This window comes from Gavialis gangeticus, unplaced genomic scaffold (assembly GCF_001723915.1).
Source record: "Gavialis gangeticus isolate Ggan-Ray unplaced genomic scaffold, GavGan_comp1, whole genome shotgun sequence".
Classification (NCBI taxonomy): domain Eukaryota; kingdom Metazoa; phylum Chordata; order Crocodylia; family Gavialidae; genus Gavialis; species Gavialis gangeticus.
Window position 1 is genome coordinate 168,320,524 of NW_017729032.1, and position 19,215 is coordinate 168,339,738.

Genomic DNA, 19,215 nt, shown 5'->3' on the forward strand with positions numbered 1-19,215 from the left:
CACAGTCAAGGTGGCTAGGATCTGGAACCAACTTCCAAGGAAGTGGTTGGTGCTTGCTTCTACCATGGGGGTCTTCAAAAGGAGGCTAGATAAATCACCTTGCTCGCTTGACCTCAGCATTCTTTCCTGCCCATGGCAGGGGGTTGGACTTGATGATCTGTTCAGGTCCCTTCCAACCTTACCAACTATGAAACTATGATTAGACTATCCTAGGCAGATCTTGGTCTAATCTGTATTACTGGGTTTCAGGTACCTTGTTTCACTGCTTCATTATCCTTAAAGCTAGAACATCTTTTTCACAGCATCAAACCTAAATCTTCTTTGCTGCAAATTAAATCAATTTCTTCTTGTCCTATGCCCAGTGGATATAAAGAAAAATGAGTTATTGTACTTTTTGCAACAGCCTTCACAAGTTATTAGGGTCTTGCCACAGTTACATTTAGGATGCTTTTTATTTAGATTGTAGTAAGTGTTAGAAAGTTTTCTAAGCAGTTGCAAATTCTTACTATAATCTAAACAAAACGTGTCCTAAGCACACAGGCCATTGAAGACTCCAGTGAGTATACTCCAGTCTCAGCTCTTGTACCATACAAGAGCCCACAGCACTTCTTCTGGAGCAGTCAGACATTAGCTCATCGTGTGTTAGATAATGCAACTCCATGTCTGAAGAATTCTAACTTTCCTATGCTACAATGGTAGCACAATAATATCTATTTTTTGTTAATGATACATTCATTAATATATCCTAGAACAATATCTACCTATTTTCAAGGCCTCTGAACTTTACCTCTGATTGCTCAAGGATAATTACTAATGGCTCAAAGTTTGTTTCATTCAACCCTAAGTAGCCTAGCAAAAATTCTGGCAAGGCCCATGGTCTTTAATACATCTGACATACTAAATATTGTCTAACAGGTTCTCTCCATATTCTGGCTTCTGTTCTTACCCAGTTGTTTTTAATTTTTATGATGCTAGCCATCTGGTCACAATTAACCTTTATGTGATGACTGAGGCACACAAAAAAACCAACCAATCAGACACTGAATATTTCAGATTGCTATTTATGGGTCTGTAAGTAATGGACCTATACTTCTCTTTGTCATTTTCCTTTCTTAAATGTATTTGAAGAGTTTTATTCCATGTGTTTTTTGTATCTCTTGTTAATTGTAACTTATCTTGCAGCTGAGCCTTTCTGGTTTGGACTGTACATGCTTATGCTATTTTTCATATTCATGTACTTAAAGACTCAAACCAATGGATCCTTGTTTTCCATGTTGTACACTTCCTCTTTTTTATTCAATCATTAAAATGTTCCTGATGTAGATGTGTTAAAATCTCTTTCTTCCACATCAGAATAATTTATCATAAAAGCTTTTTACTGTGTCTTCTCGAAGCAGCCAGCAACTTTGAACACCTTTTTCATCTTAGAATGCGCTCCCTTGGAAAGGATGAAACCTTACCTGGCAATTCCTTGAATGCACTAAAGTGTTCTTTGAAGTCAATTATCATTATTTTATTTTTCTAATTTTCACCTTTCTATAGAATCCTGAACTATAATATTTTGTTATTCAAATTCTCAAGCGGATCCTCCCTATTAGTCAGTTACTTCTTCCACCTTCATAAAACAAAATGACCCTAATCTATTCCAAGAGCATGTTGAGATACATCTGGCTGTGTTGCTTTCCTGGTGAGTATTCCAATAGTTCAAGTTTTCCATTGCCACCAGGCTTCATCTTTGGAATGCTTCTGTTAATTATTCTGAAAATATCTCATCCAACTTAATCTCTGCCATGTTAGATCATGGGTGGGCAGGTCTGGGGTCACCCAGGGTTGGAAGAAGAAACCAAGATCCAAGTGGAGCATGAAGATGCTGAGTCTAGGGGAGCCACAAAGCCAGAAGTCAGAAGATCCATCTGGGGAACTGAGTCAGAATGCTAGTGGGTCACAGGCAGAGCACAGGGTCAGGAGGCCAGCAGGGGTCATGTATCCAGGAGATGAAAGCATAATTGCATTAGATAGTCAAAGGGTCAGGCCAGACTCAGAGTCCATGACCAAGTTGTGTCAGGTAGCAAGAGAACACAACAGAGTCTGTAGTGGCCCAAGCCAAGGGTTAGGCAGCCTAGATAAAAGGTTGAACCTTGTTGCCCAGAAACTTCCTCTTCTAGGTCAGTATATTTTATAGGAAAGAAGAAAGGGTCAGCTGACCTTGGTTGGCCACTCCAGTTGCAGAGAATTGAAAGGTGGTTAAGCTCCAATAACATGTTCTGATCACCTATGACCCCCACAGTGCTCGGTTCCCTATAGTGCTCTACTGAGGTGGTAGACTGAGATCTTTGGCTGTGCTAATCAAGCCAAAGCCCTAGGTTCAAGGCTAAAGTCTGATAATCTCCTGATTTGATGGTCTATATTTGACTAGTAATATGACATCACAATTTGATCTTTCCCTTTCTTATCCTCACCTAGAAATTTTCATTAGGTTTGGTCACATGTATTAACTATCACAACTGTAAACGGATACCCGGTCATTTGGAATGGGAACAAAAGACAGTTGGTTGTGTTGCTAACCACTTCACTCCCTTGTGTACTGTTGGCTACTGAAGCTGATGTGTCATAATAATGATAGCCCTGTTGGATCCTGTATTTTGAAGGTCACTTGACCTTTTGCCTATTATCCCTGTGTTAGTATAGAGGCATCTCAGATGTTCAGCAGGTTCCTCCCATTATTTTGTCTGTTGTTCAGTCTGCGACTATACTACAGTTCCCACTATCCACTTCCAGATTTTAGACTTTTGACTAGATCACTATATATTTTATTTTCCTATTCTCTTGTGGATCTTTTTTACCTGCTCAGTTGGAATCAGGTCTTTTCCTTCTTTATCAAAAGGACCTCATCTCTTCCCAGTAGCCCATGGTTGAGAAAGTGTCAACATAAGAGTTTTGACTATCTATACAGCCACATATTTCCCTCCAGAATGTGACTTTTCCAGTCTGAGTCTTTCTTCTCAAATGAAATAAGAAGAAGATGACCTGTTCCTGTGACTCTGTGTTCTTGTTTTCAGAAATTTGTAGTAATACTTTGATCTTCTCAGAGGAGAGGCCACTTGGATGAACGGTATAGAGTAGTGATTAAAAAAACAAGTGTCCTTTTTTATCTATAAGAAAAAAGAAAGAAGACAACCACTACTTTTCATTTGCCTTGAAAGTTTCATTTTCCAGGGCCCGTTTGAGAAATTAATAAAAAAGTACTATTTCCCCCAATCTCTCCAAGTGCAATATTTTTCCTCAGGAAAAGTGATAATCCTTTATATTTAAAAAGACTCCTAATTGGTACAGAAAACAAAACTCAAACTCTAAACTACTTTGATGGAGACCATTGTCTTGGAATCATACTAAAAACTTAATTCAAGTTCACTCTTATGCAGAAGAGTCATAGAAGGACTGAGGTGAAGTTAAGGCCTCATGCATTCCTTCTGAATAAAGGTGAATTTTACCCACAGTGATCAGAATTAGCAACCATAGCTTCATGAGAGCTACTTAAACATATGACACTAAACCAGGTGTGGGCAATTATTTTTGGCTGGGGGGCCCCTTAATGAGCTTAACAGTTTCATTAGGGGCAGGTCATGTCAGACCAACCTGATTGCCTTTTATGATCAGGTCACAAAGGCAATGGATGCAGGTGTCTCTGTGGACGTAGTCTTTCTAGACTTCAGCAAGGCCTTTGACACCGTCTCCCACCCCATCCTCATTAAAAAACTAGGCGACTGTGGCATTGACGCCTACACAGTCAGATGGATTGCAGATTGGCTCAAGGGTCATATTCAGAGGGTGGTGGTGGACGGGTCATGTTCAACCTGGGGGGAAGTGGGCAGCGGAGTCCCCCAGGGCTTGGTCCTGGGGTGTGCACTGTTCAATTTCTTCATCAGCGATTTGGATGATGGGGTGAAAAGCAACCTGTTTAAATTCACTGATGATACCAAAATTTGGTGTGAGGTGAGCATGCTAGTAGGGAGAGAAAGATTGCAGCAAGATCTGGATAGGTTACAGGAGTGGGCTAACATAAACAGGATGCGTTTCAATACTAACAAGTGCAGGGTGCCGCACTTAGGCAGTAGAAACCAGCAGCACTCTTATAGAATGGGAAACTCCCTTCTTGAGAGCACGGAGGCAGAAAGGGATCTTGGAGTCATTATTGACTCCCAGATGAACATGGGCCGACAATGCGAGGTCACGGTTGGCAGGGCTAACTGGACCTTGTCGTGCATCCACAGGTGCATCTCAAGTAGAGCCAAGGAGGTGATCCTCCCCCTCTATGGGATGCTGGTCAGGCCACAGCTGGAGTACTGCGTCCAGTTCTGTGCGCCCCACTTCAGGAGGGATGTGGACAACATTGAAAGGGTCCAGAGGAGGGCCACCCGCATGATCCAGGGACAACAGGGGAGACCCTACAATGAAAGACTGCAGGACCTAAACCTGTTCAGCCTTCACAAGAGAAGGCTGAGGGGGGACCTGGTGACTGTCTATAAACTCACTAGGGGGGACCAGAAGGGTTTGGGAGAGACACTGTTTCCCCTAATGCCCCCTGGCATAACAAGGAATAATGGACACAAGTTATTGGAGAGTAAGTTTAGATTAGACACCCACAAGAACTACTTCACAGTTAGGGCGGCTAGGATCTGGAACCAACTTCCAAGGGAAGTGGTGCTGGCTCCTATCCTGGGGGTCTTTAAGAAGAGGCTTGATGACTACCTGGCTGGACTCATTTGAGTCCAGTTTTTCTCCCGCCCAGGCAGGGGGTCAGACTTGAATATCTACAAGGTCCCTTCCAACCCTACTTCTATGGTTCTATGATTCTATGAGCTTTGGCAACCTGTTGAAGGCCACATCCATCTCTGTCTCTGTCTCTCATACTGTTACTCTCTCTTCCATCCTCACTGTCTCTGTCTGTCATTCTCTCTGTCTTAACTTCTCTGTCTGTCTGTCTCTCCTCTTTCTTTCTCTGTCCCACTCCTTCCCTTCATCCCCCCTTCCTCTCTTCTTACCTCCAGAGCCCAGATGAAGCTATGGTTCATGAGAAGCCCCAACACTCAGCTGTGGACCCAGACCAGGGCTCCCATATGGGTCCACAGCTGTGCATTGAGACTTCTAGTGAACTATAGCTTTGGCTGGGCTCTGGATAGAGAGGAAGGGAGGGAAGGGGAAGGAGGGAAGGAGCAGGACAGAGAGATGAGAAGAGACACAAAGAGACTCTGCCACCTGCATGGCAGCAGCTCCTGGTGGGGTCCACAGCAGACAGCTCTGGAAGGCCTCTGGTCAGGGCTCTGGGAAGGAGCTTCCACCACACTTGGAGGGCAGCAGGTCAGCTGTGGACACTGCCAGCAGGTTGCCTGCCTACGTATGTCTACCCTGGTCCACAGCTGATGCCTGGGAGGAAGCAGTTTCATGCATCTGCCTGCCTGGCACCACACAGCAGCTAGAGCTGCTGGCCATCCACATTCTAGTTCCAATGAGCTGGCAGCCATTTACCCGTGGGCTGGCTCAAATCTGTTGATGGATGAGCCAGATCCCAGCATATTTTGCTCCCCCTGGACTAAACTGACAGATAAACTAGGGAAAAGTAAGACAGCACCAAAAAATATAGAAGAATTAGTTAATGCTACCCAAGGAATTTTTATGAATAAAAAAATAATATGAGGTAGAAGGTAGGTACATTAATAAATGAAGAGTAGAATGGAAATAGTTATGATTCAAATGATAACTGTAATAATGAAAGCGCCTAAGCTTTAATTATTTAAAAAGAGTTTCTAGCTGTTATGGTTGTGAAGAAAACTTTCAAAATCTGAGCTGAAACATTTTCACAGGCTCAGAGGTGATATAAGTGCCTCTGAAGTGAATACCTAGTTCTTTGGATTTACCATTGGCCTTTACTGTGTAACAGCACCACAAGGAATCCAAAATATCATAAAAGAATAGACAGACCTGAAAACTTCAATAAAGTCTCTCCAATGGGTAATGCCCTAGTATCATTAGCTGAAAGGATATAAAGGAAATGAGAGTTTTGCTTTGTTTTTTGAGAATTTTCTGTTTCATTTTAAGACACATTTAATATACACAAGGTAGAAAACCACATTATAAGAATATAAATATTCTTACAGTTGCAAAAAAGCATTCAGAAACCAACTTTGCATTCTCAACTTAGTTCTTTTTTGCATATACATTATGATACAGTCTTTAATTATTTGATTACAAGCTATGTTTAACTTACAACCCTGATCTTATTAATCATAGTTGAATGGATGTTGCTCACAGAATGAGTAGCTATTCCATATTTTTCTTTTATGTTCATTGTTCACTGAGTGCTGGCTTGCAAAAACAGGCAGCTACAGTGGACTGAATAAAGATACAGGAGGCAAGCTGGACCACTCAAGGACAAAAATAAGGAAAACTGAGAAAAGGTAGAAAGGAGGAAAAATGACACAACTCCATGGACTAAGTTTTATATTTGTTAATCAGGTGTGGACCTGAAGCACGAACCCCAGACACAAGAAAATGGACAAAAAAAGTGTTCTGGGCCTAACAAGGTAGCCAGAATCTCTAAGATAATTATATAACTCATAGTCCAATAAAAATACATTTAATGTTTATTTAGATCAAGAAGCTCAGTGGTCCCCTGTATAGTCTGTCAGAGAGAAGCATGGAAGAGATCATGGCATTTACCATTAGGATATCCACCTTGATAAAAGGATTTCATGTTTGTAACTAGATGAGAGAAAATAAATTTTGGGAATGAAACAGGGGAATATGTTGGAGTGCAGACATATCAGCATTTACATACCCAATGAGCCTATCAGGAAAAGACATTCTCTAAAGTAGATATGTTGGAAATTCTCAGCTTGATGCATCACCACTATCACAAGTCATCATCATGGCTGAATACACCAGTCATATCACATTATATAAAAAATTTCTTCATTTTTACATGCATGTAAGCCATTTTTAGTAAGCCAAGCCTGCTTATCAATTTTCAATGTTTTTTCACAGCCATATACAGGAAAAGATGAGATATTAAAAGGATGTTTTAGATCAAAATGTAGATTTTTAAAACAACAAAGGTACTGTAAGTGGCAACATAAAATAGTATTCTTTTTAAGTACCATTAAAAGCTTTTTTTCCTTTTATTTGCATGGATTTCAACATTCCTTTGCATTGTATGCAACACAATTTGATACTGTTTTGCACATATATGAGAGTAGGAAGTGACAAAGTCAGTGCATTAGCATGAGACTTGCTCAGAAAATTCAAAATTTATCTACAAAGAATTTTGAACAAATAAAACAATAGGAACAGGCACTGACAGCAGTGTAAGAAGAACCATACACAACAGCTATCTGAGCTACCGTTGATACAGTCCTTTTTGTTTCTCAGTTTTACGATCACTACATTCACAAAGCTTTATCAAAGAATGGTCAGAACTCGAGCGCATGCTAATGTTATGACAAAAATGAATCCAAAGAGTTTTAGGCACCAAGGAGTTAAATCACACCTTATATCTTACATTCCCAGTACAAATATTTAAGTTTAAATAAACAAAGGAAAAGAGGAAGATTATTATACCACATATTCTCCCATTAAATGGCCTTGTATTTCATATGAATGGGCAACTTTGCATGATCTTGAAAAGGGAATCTTTCATCAGAGCTAAACATAGATACAAGCATTACATATCATATGTCTATAGAACTTAGTATTGAGAAGCTCTCCTTGAGGCTGATGATATGGAACTTTTGAAATTTAAAGTAATGACAGAACTAAGCATTTGATTAAGAAAAAAAAACAAATACATCAGTAACTTCTGAACTGCATATCAACACACAAACTCTAAAAGGTCGAGTTTTGAATGAGAAATGTTTTCAGAAGTTGTGATCACCCAGGAGAAATTTGCATTGCAGATAAGTGACACTTTGAAAGGGTTATATCGCTTTTTGTGTGTGTTTCAACACTACTGAGGCTTAATTTATGTACTGTCATTGCGAAGAGGGAAGTATAATGGATTTTTAATTATCCTAAACTACAAAGAGCAAATGGAAGGTAGTCCAGTTTCTAGACAAAGCAAAAAGAGTATTAGGAATTATAAAGAGCAAATTACCCAGTCATGCCCTATTAAAATCTTCTAGGACATGTGGTGTTCCTTTATTTTTAAAAGTGCACATTTAATTTCTTGATACAGCCTCTGGGTGTAATTTTAATGACTTTTTTTTTAAATGACTAAGAGGGCTGAATGCAGCAAGTTAACCTTGTTTTATTTATTTATTTATTTATTATTTATTATTGTGTCCTCTTAGGTATGGAGGTGAAGGTAGGTTTATATATCCAGCAAATATAACTTTTGCTAATGAAGTCTGAATTTTTATGGCTTTCTAAATCCTTGACATAGAAAAACAGCCCCCGTATACAGAAACACACTGTCCTCTGATAGCATTATAAATTAATCATTTATGGGGGGTTCAAACACAATAACTTTATGAAACAGATGCATGAAATACTTTATACTATTATTGTTGTATCTGTGTAATGAGGTAACAAGCTAGATTCTCCAAGACTGTGCTCTGTTCACAGCCATTTATGTTTGAGCAGAGAAGAATCTATTCTACTCAGTTGCAGGTGTTTAAAAAGGAGATCCCAGCCCTTTTTTTGCATCTTCTTCATTAAGAATCTGATCAATGAGTCTTGAAGTCAACAAGAATAATTCTATTGACTTCACCAGGTAAAGGAAATATTTTATACACTATATAATATACCACACACAGAGTAAAACTGTTGGTTCCCCATGTTTTCTATGACATCTGACTCTTACTGTTTCACCTTAACTTCCTTCCCATTTATCTTCAGTTTTCTTGCTGATTGTCACTGAAAACATCTGTTACAGATTTTCATTAGAACCTTTTCAATTGCAAAATGTATAGAGTTTAGTTTTAGATCTACAAAGCCTCCCAAGTTTTGGTGAGAAGCCAAAGCATATTGCACTAAGGCTGGAGATTTCATACGAGGAGGGTTATTTGGGAAATTTCCAGCAGCCCTTTTGCTTCTGAACTATTGCAACAACCTCTCTGTCATATTCCATCAGCATTTTGTCACTTTTAATTCCATCTGGAATCTAGAAGGACAAACATGCATACTTAAAAATAAAATGGTATCTGAATATTACATGACCTCAATAAAGGTTTGGTTTAATTTCAAGTTTAATTGTAGATGAAAACTCAGGTGGTGTTGAGGGACATTTCAGTTTGAACTGGTTTCTCTAATTTCCATCAAGATAACTGGCGTCTTCAAGGGAAAAGAAATAATTAAAAACTCTACTGCTTTTTCTAAAGATTAACTTCACAGAGAAAAAATGGTAGAGGGAGTAAATGGAGAAGATTCAAAACATCATCAGTGCCTTTTTAATAGACTTTGAGGGACTGCAAGGAAAGAAGTTAGTATTAAAAAAAGTCTATACACTCCTAGTTTCATTGCTATTTGTTTTAGCCTGAAACTTTCACAAGTACCCTACAACACAGAATAGATATTCCTAAATTGTTTCTTTATACAACAATCTAGACTTTTTTGGTTGAAAATACACAATTAAGTCAAGGAAATATACTTTTTAGTGTGTTAAAGGAACTGGAAATGGGTGCTTTTTTTTTTTTTAAACATTAATTTTTTTTATAGCTGAGAGAGGCACTCTGGGGCCTTTCTAAGTATTTCGATTCCTGGGAAGCTAGGGGCATCTGTGTGGCTGGGTACAGTTCAGAAAGCTTGCAGTTTGACCGAAGGACCTAGTCTCCTTTTATTATTTTGAATTATTAGTGTCTTGATTTCTTTATTTTCCTGGTAAATTACAGCAGTTCACCAGAAGTACACTGTATACTCTACAGACTGTGGCCAAGTCTGCTATCTATAACCTAAAGTAATATTTGAGACACTCCAGGGGGTACTAAGAAAGGAAACAACATCTACAGTATCAAGTTTTTTAAACTAGAAAAATCTAAAATGACAACATCATAAAGCCACCACTGTGACCAATGGCTGACATTGGAAATAAGGCTTAGTCATAGTCTCAAATGTAATCCCCCACCCCCAATACTTTCAGTTTCCAGCTTCATCCCCAGTGATTGGTACTGCTTTCTGCTGAGCCGAACACACTAGTTGCAAAAAAAGTCTTGTTTGTTTCTAGTGCGGACTATTTGTGAGAGCAGCAAATGTGAAGGAAAGGAAAGCATGAACTGTCTACTCTAACCAAAGACAAACTTCCATCTCGTGTAGGTCTGAGGACAGGGGATAGTTGGAAACTAATGACTGAAGCCTGGCTCAGAAAGCAGTTTGTTAGACAAAGAAAGTAGTTTCTCATTTGTAGGACTGAGGATGCATCAGGAAAGGTATGTAGAACAAAAATGACAAAAACGTTCCTATCCAAACATTTTCTTTGTTGAAGATTGGCTTTTTGTCTAAAATAACATTTTTGGCTTGTTCCAATTATTTCATTTCTCCAGTGAACACTGAAACACATACTGAAATACTGCCACCCTTCATTTCTGGCAAAAGCCATTTAGGACAAGGAAAAGGGGGAAGTGAAAGGAAGAAGAAATGCATAGAAAGGCAATACAAAATGAAAATATAAGAACAATATTTTTTCATGGAAATTTTTTAAACAAGATTTAAGAAAAGTTTAAAAAAATGTGGATATCTTTTTTTTGTTTGAAATAGTCCTACTCCAGAATAAAAATAATTAGAGGAGCAGGGATGTCAAACACGGCTTACAGGCTGGATTTGCCCTGCACAGCCATTCTTTCCAGCCTGCTAAAGTATTGGTGAGGCCAGGTGGAATGGTCTGACACAGAATGTCAAATCGGTAGCAGGAGGACAAGCAAGGACAGCCATAGACCTGGTTGCCCTCTGAAAACACTTCATGTCACCACTTTCATGGCCTTACCAGCCCGGTCCTTGGCCCCTCCTGTATTGCCTATACTGGGGTCAGAACTGGAGCTGCCACCATGGCAGAGGACATGCAGTGGTGGCAATCCCAGCTCTGGCACAAGGCGTGCAATGGAGACAGGAGGGGCTGCTATGTACTCCGGGTTTAGGCTAGAATGTCAGTCCAGGTTGTGGGCGGCCAGGTCTCTGTCTACTTGGGAATCAAGTTGCTGACTTGAGTGAGGTAGTGCAATCAGAATTCAGGGACAAACTGGGCCAAGAAGCTAGGAGGTCAATCCAAGAGTGGGGTCTAGGAACAAGCCAAGACAGAAAGCTGGAAGATTAGGCAGACAATGCTATCAGAGAGCAAGCTGGGTTGAGAAGCCAGAGACCAAACAGGAAGGGGAGTTGGAGAGCCATAGAGAACAAGCCACAGGGAACAGTAAGCAGTCTGGGATCAGCTTGAAACTTATTGCCTGGACATTTACTGTTCTGGGTTAGCAGTTTATAAGGGAAAAGAGGCAGGTCAGCTGACCCCAGCCAGACTCTCCAATGACAGGGTGTGGGTGAAGGGTTAGGTCCTGTGGAGGCCTCACACCAACTTTGACCAGTCTCAGTGGCTAGCCACAGGGTGGCAGGTTGAGCTGAGCAGCTGTGCTGTCAAGCCAAGACTCCAGGTTTGGCTTGTGAGGCCTAGCACAGAATTGCTGCTGCCACTACTTTCTGCTCCAGAGCTGAGCCACAGATTCCACTGTTGTGCACTCCAGGCTGGATCCAGAGCTGTGACTGCTTCCACTGTTTGCTGCAGTCCAGAGACACAGCTGCCACTACTGTGGCAGTTTCCTCATGTCCCAGTTTGGATCTGGCCCACAAGGAACTCCATAGTCCAGACCTAGCCTGGGGCATAAGGTGAGTCTGACACTGCTGTATTAGAGCATTACAACCATACCATATTCCAAACAATTGCAACCAGCCTCACCATTACCAAAACTGGACAAGAATATTTTAGCCACATTCGGGAGGAAGACCAGAGAATAACAAAAGCAAGTACCGGTAACATGGGTAATTAAAAATGCATAACATTGCTTCCTAACTGTAGTAATATTAACTAAAGCCTGATTTTCATCCCATAAACATTTTTGAGATTTCAAGAATTTGTCCTGTCTTCACTGAAAGGAATCCAAGATTTTTCAAAGTTTGATACGCAACTTAAGAGAGAGACTGTGGCTCTATAGACGCTATAGCATCTCAAATTACTATGAGATACTATAGGGTAGAAATTTAGTTAATAAATTCTTTACAATGTCACCTAAATCAGCCCCCTGCTCAAGACAGGATCATCCTTTGAGTAAACCACCTCAGCCAAATGACTGTCCATCCTGCTCTTGACAGTTTCTAAGGATGGACATTTTACAATGTCTCTAGGTAATCTGGTCCAGTGCTTGATCACCCTCATAGTCAGAGGGCATGTCTACATGTGCATTTATGCTGGCTTAAATTTACTGTGTTGTAAGTTGCTGAGCAGTAAGTGGGAATAGGCTGGCATCTATACATGCAGGTGTTAAAGGACGTTAACTTTAGTCCCAAGTCAGTCCACATACACAGTGTTACTGTGTAATAAGGTGTCTACACGTGCATTACTGCACAGTAACTAATCACGTATAAATTTGATACCTGCATGATGTAGGTTTAAATTTTACATTGGAGTTGGCACAAGTCACCATATTTACTGCATAGTATGGGTGTTCACTTGCAGACATGCACCTGTACTATGCAGTAATTTCAGTTACTGTGCAGTAAATACACATGTGTAGACACGCCCAGAAATTTCCTCCTAATCTTCAATTTTAATTACTTCTGCTGCAGCTTGATGCAATTGCTTCTACTTCTGTCTGCTGTGGTCACAGAGAAAAGCTCCTCTCCATCTTCTTTACAGTCTCCCTTCAGGTATCTGAAAGCTGTTGTCGAATCCCCCCATAGTCTTCTCTTCTCCAGACTAAATAGCCTTTCCTCGTAAATCTTGCTTCTTAGGTCCCTGATCATTTCTGTTGCTGTGTGCTTGACTTTTTCCAGACTTTCCACATGTTTCTTGAAGTGTCCGAAGTGAAGGCTTGAAGTGACACTGTCCTTCAGATGAGGCCTCACAAGTGCTGAATAGAGCTAAAGAATCACTTGCTCTGATTGGAAAGTGATACTCTTATTAATATGACCCAGTATGCTCTTGACTTTTTTTGCATCAAGAGTACATTGTTGGCTCATATGCAGTATATAGTCTACTGTAACCCCTGGGTCCATTCCCCACTTTGCAATTTTGCATGTGCTTTTTCTACCCCAGGTGCAGGACTTTGCACTTGTCCTTACTGAATCTCATCCGTTTGCTTGTGAACCATTTCTTCAGCCTATCCAGGTCATTCTGGATCCTAGCCTTATCCTCTGAAGTATGTGTAACTCCACGCAAGTTGATGTCTTCTGCAAATTTTCTAAGAGTGCACTCAGTTCCATCACCCAAATCACTGCACACAAATACTTGACAGAATTCTATTTCTCTTTTTTTCACCTAAATAACAGTTTTCTAGCCATGCAAGCGTGTTACTGATGCTCACACAAAAGTTGTAATGCTCTTTTCCTCACACTCCTGATATGTAAGTATACTTGCATAGACTGTGTGAACACAATAGGGTACATATGTCCACTGTAGATGCATGTGTCCAAGTCACAGAAGTATAGCTGGCCGGACACCTTAGATTAATAAGAACAGGGTGTGGAGGACTCTCCCATGTTTAGCTCCAGAAGCTGAGCGGTCCAAGAAGTTATACCTCTTTATCTAGAGAGGACTTGAACCTGCATCTGCTTCTTCAGCATAGCTTTTTAAGCACCATACCACCATCATCCATCTGACAATCTAGTGCCTTTTGAAGCTGGTCTTCTGGGCAACTGAGGAAGAGGATGACAGCAAGTTAAGGGGTGTGTGGCTCAGTGGGGTGACTGTTGCCCTGGAAGGGACCAGGTCTTGGGTTCTAACCTGGATCCCTGCTCTTAATGGGGCAAGAAACCTACCCACTACTCTGCTCTCCATCTGATGACTGGTATGTACAAGGTGCAGTAGCTCAGCTTTGGAAGGTTCCTTGATAATTCCTAACCCAGTACATGGTGGTTTCCATGGTGCTAGGAAATCAACAATGTGGGATGTAACCCCCTTTGGGTGAAAGGAGCCCTGTCTCTGGGTCTAGACTAGTACCCCCTAAGATCTTTGGGCTAAAACCCAGTAGTTCACTCCTCCCCAACTTTTTCTTGTTCTTATGTGCCTATACAGATCTGTGTATGCCCAGCCAGTGCATAGCCTATTGTACATTCTCAATATACATGCACAGTGTGCACAGCGTATATATACATGCACTGTGTACAATATACAATGTGCACAGTGCAGAGGTAGAAGCAAAACCACCAAGATTTGTGGCTAGAAAACTGCCATTTAGACACAAACAAAGAAAATGAATTTCACCTTTCACTTCCTCTATGGTAAATGTTAGGCAGCTTACATATATTTTAGTGAGAGGTAGGCTTCTTTACAGTTACCATAGGGTAAGGACATGCACACAAGCAGATACCAAATAGTAGCTAAAGCTCTGTAAGTTTTCTTTGTAGCTTACCTCTTGGTAAATTTTATGGAGGCATAGCCAATGACTTAGCTCAAAATAACTAACAGAGTGCTGGTTAGGACACTCATCTGAGATGTGTCTTCTTTGCCTGCTACAGGCAAGGGGCTTGAACTTCAGTTTTCCACAGCCTGGATGAATGGTTTGACCACTGGATATTGGCTCTTTTGTAGTAGAAATCTTTTCAAGCTTTTTTTTTGGATCTGCTCCACTTCATATAAAAAGGTATATTACCTGCAAAAAGGAAGTAACCTGGGTCTTTAACATCCTGGGAAGTATCTAGAGACAGATCCAGTAGGGTGCAGTAGCATGGTTGCACCCCCTCTGGCTTTGCTACACATGAGCTTTTGGCATGGGGTGTACCTGGAACTTTGTTTTCAGACAGCTCCAAAGCCCATAGGGTAAGCACTGCTGGCACCACTTGAATTCAGCAGGTTGGGGGCGGGGGAGAAGGGTGCAGGAAGGAAGAACAGCACCAGCATTCAGCCCTGGGTTTCAGAACCTCACAAAAGCAGAGACTTTGGCCAAACCTACCTCAATCAGCTGGTGAGCTCAGAGGTCACCTTTCGTGGAGGTGGTGTCCTCCAATTCAGCTAAGATGCCCCCCTCAAGAGGCAGAACCTGTCTTCCAGAAGTCCATACTGACCAGGCAATGACCTCAGGACTCACTAAGCATGAGCAGCACAGCCAAAGTGGGGAGAGCTGCATCCTTCTTTCTTACTCCTGGATCTGCTATTGGAAGTGCTCTCACAATGGGGCTATGGAAGTGGAACTCAAGGTGCTGGCCCCATGGGCCACATGACTGATGTAAGGCTAGTCCACAGGCTAGATCCAATGCTTGGAGTTAATCCACAGGAGCAATTGGACATGCTGGCCCGATTGCACACACTGATCTGACACCATGCATTGCCCAATCCAGAGCTGTATCCAGCCACTCACGAGCTTAACCCTGTGAGCTGGATATAAACACATTCCAGCTGGACCCTGTGTGCCAGATCCTGCCATGCTGGTCTGACCCCGTGCACCAGCCCCAGTGTACTGGCATAATCTAGTGCACAGGACCATGTCATCTGGCCTGTGAGGACCCCTAGGGATCTGGAAATTTGGCATCAGGGGAACTGTAATTACACTGTCACCAGTCCTCCACCATCTCATTTTCAGACATGGGGAGAGACCCACAAGCCAGATGACATGGCCTCACAGGCTGGAACTGGGCTGAGGGGTGAGCATCCCTTGCTATTAGCTTGTATTGTGAGAATCCCCTCTTTTTATCACAGAAATTCCATCCTAGACCTGACAACCCTTTTCCAATGGGAGTTTTGTCAAAATTGACCTTCCCCTGATGAATCAACATTTTCTCTTTCAACATAAAAACCCTAAAAAATTTAGTGTTAGCTGACCCAGCTGGTAAAAATAAACACATCTTGTTCAATTGAGTGATAGTCAGTCAGGAGTTTATACATCATTAGCTAATAAAAGAGGATTTCCTTTATTGACTTTAAATCAATTGTTAAGCTCTAAGAATGAAATAAATAAACAATAGAAGAAATTCTGATGGCAGAAGACAAATGGGAAATTTGCCTTCTAATTAAGCTAAGATTTTTCCCCCTCTTTAAAAAACAAAACAAACCCCCCAAAACAAACAAACAAAAAACCCCTATAAAAATAGTATAGTACTATCCAGAGGAAAAAAATGAGAAGTGATTTCAACTTTCTCTTCATTCTGACAGTGAAATTATAGCCACAGACTTCAGAGATGCCCTTAAAGCACTTTACTAACAAAGTCTCTCTCTCTCTCTCTCTCTCTTTGTCTCTCCTTCTGCAGTTCACTTTTACTGGATGTATTATGTTGGTTGCTTTAGTCAAGCTTTTTATCTTGATATTGATGAAACAGAAATATTTGCAAATGAGCCTACTGGATCTGTTAGCCAAAATCTACATACCTGTCTGCCAGTGTACTGCAGATTTGATCATGATGGAGAAGGAGACACAAGGCAATTAGGTGCCATATTGCCAAAGTTGTGTTCAAGATCTGTTGGAATCAATAGTGAGGAGTTAAATAGATTTTCTGCAATAACAAGTCCAAGTATCGGTGGGAAAGGATTAGGTCCATTGAGATTTTCCTCATTGCTGAGAGCACAGAAGAGAAAAGGAATTTGAACAGAAAGAGACAAGAGAGACAAAATAAGCATGGTTAGTGGTCAATGAAATCAAAAGATTAAAACATATAATCTGTACTAGAATGAATAGCAGTATAAAATGGAAACTGGAAGAGTATAATCAAAATTATAGTGAAAGCGCCTTTTAAAAAACTGGAAGCATTGTCACAAGCTTGAAGCTGTGAAAAAAAAGTATTGTATTTATTAGGTTCTTTTAGCCATGGTATATTCTTTGAAGATGTGAAGACAAGGCAAAGAGGACAATGCTGGAGAGCAGCATAAAAGAAGACATTAGAGATGATATAGAGAGATCACAGAGGAAATTATTAAGGAGTATGAGACAAGAGACACATTTTACTGGAGAAGTGTATTAGTCATTTATGCTGTAAATGTGATGGATGAAGCTACCTTAAATCAAGGAAGAGGTGAAAGTGTTGATCAAGAGGACTCTAGGCTAGTATAAATCCACTCACATCTCATCAAAGACAGAAAAATGGGAAAGGTGAAATCAGAGGCATTTCTCCATCAGAGGCCAATTATTCTCTTACACACACACAAGAACATGGACATGTGGTTTCAGGGTCAAGCTCTAAGCAACATTTATACCTTTTCTTATTTTGGACCTGCTGGTGGCTGTTTCAGTCCCTAACTCAAAGTAAAACAACCTCCGGGACGGGGACTGACCAAGGGTGGTATTAACAAGCAAATTCTGAGATAGCGTTTTATCAACCCTAAGCTTCTTTGGGGATCCTTTTCATATCTTTCTTATATACAGAATTAAATTAGGTCGGTCTGGACATGTTTACATGAGAGGTCTCTTGCGCAGTTGTTTAACTAACTGTGCAGTAAACATCTTGGTGTCTACATGTGCACCTTTTTTAGGGTGCACAAAACTAATAAAATCTGCAACAGGGTAATAAAATGTGCTGCAGAGTTTTTTTTTGTGTACAGCAGCACACATGTAGATACTGATCAGCTGGCTGGGGCACATGGGTGCTTCAGTATCAGGGCTGCCTGACAGCCAGCCTGCTTGCTCCAGACAGCCCCTCTACAGCACATTGAGCCTGGTCAGATCAGTTCCACGCTGGCAGGCTGACCCCCAGAAACTCTTGTCAGCCAGGGTTGCTCTGGCTGGGCTCCATGTACTATGCATGAATAAACTGTGCAGGTAATTGTCTTGGAGATATTTGCTCTTAGGCACATGTTTAAACAATGTGCCCAGGAGCAATAAACTTCAGAGCAATAAGCTCCAGAGTTTATTCATAAGAAATAATTGTATATGTAGACACTCTCTCCACTGTCACATTTACAACATCACTGACATCCAGACAGCAGTTGTGTATAGCACAGCAAACACCCACCAAATAATTTAATTCCTCATTCCTCTAAGTACAGTTAAAATGGCTGAAGCAGAGCAAATTCAAGTTTGCAGTCTCTTGTTCTCATAATTGTGCTTTTACTGGAATGTGATTAAAGCTATTCCATTCCATTCACATTCCATAATAGAAGTACTACAGGTTTCCCTTGCTTTACGCTGTGCATTAGGACTGTGTGAATAGAGAAGTATTCATTTGGATTCAGTTGATTCAGAGGATGGTATTTCAATTTGGAGATTCGGTTCACTGTCCTGAATCGATTTGGTCCAGTCAGCTTGGGAAGATTTGGTGCTGATTTGGTAAGATTTGGAGATTTGGCCATAGACTATAATGGGTAATCATTGAAATACCTACAACTTTGTTATTTTTTGGCTGATCTAGACAAAAAATGTAGGGATGGTAGCCCCTTTGTAGAGCATGATGTCTACCATGTTTCAAGGAAATAGGTGCAGGGGGTTCTGGGAAACTGCACCTCAGGCTGCTGACAAGCAAAACTCGTGACATGGGTGACACTGTGTGTGTGTTAAGATGCTAACTGGTGCTGGGGCCTCTACATGACACAGTAGTGTGCCCCAATAAGGCCTCCTCCCCCACTACAACCTCAGTCTGGTCCACCACTTTAAATGACTACAGGTAATAATAACTTAGTGAGCACTAGCACAGTACTACCAGCAGCATATCAGGCAGCCAAACTGTGACAGAGCCTTTCTTTCCTCTCCTCAGGAGCTTCTTCTCCAGCATGTGTGTTAAGGTGTGCCCTCACTGTGTGACTGTGTGTATGTTAAGGTGCACCCTCACTGGCACTGGGGCTTCTACATGACATGGTAGTGTGCCCCAATGAGGTCTCCTCCTCCCCTACAGCCTCAGTCCAGTCCACCACTTTAAATAACAGCAACAGGTAAGCAGTGCACTGCAGCACAGTAGCACTAGCTTCTCAGGCAGCCATGCGATCACAGACTAGAGCCTTTCATTCCTTTCCTGCAGGAGCTTCTTCTCCAGCAGCTGCCAGAGAACTCTCCCTGCCACCCCAGCCCTGAGGCTTCGAAGTTTCCAGTGCCCTGCATCCTTCTAGTC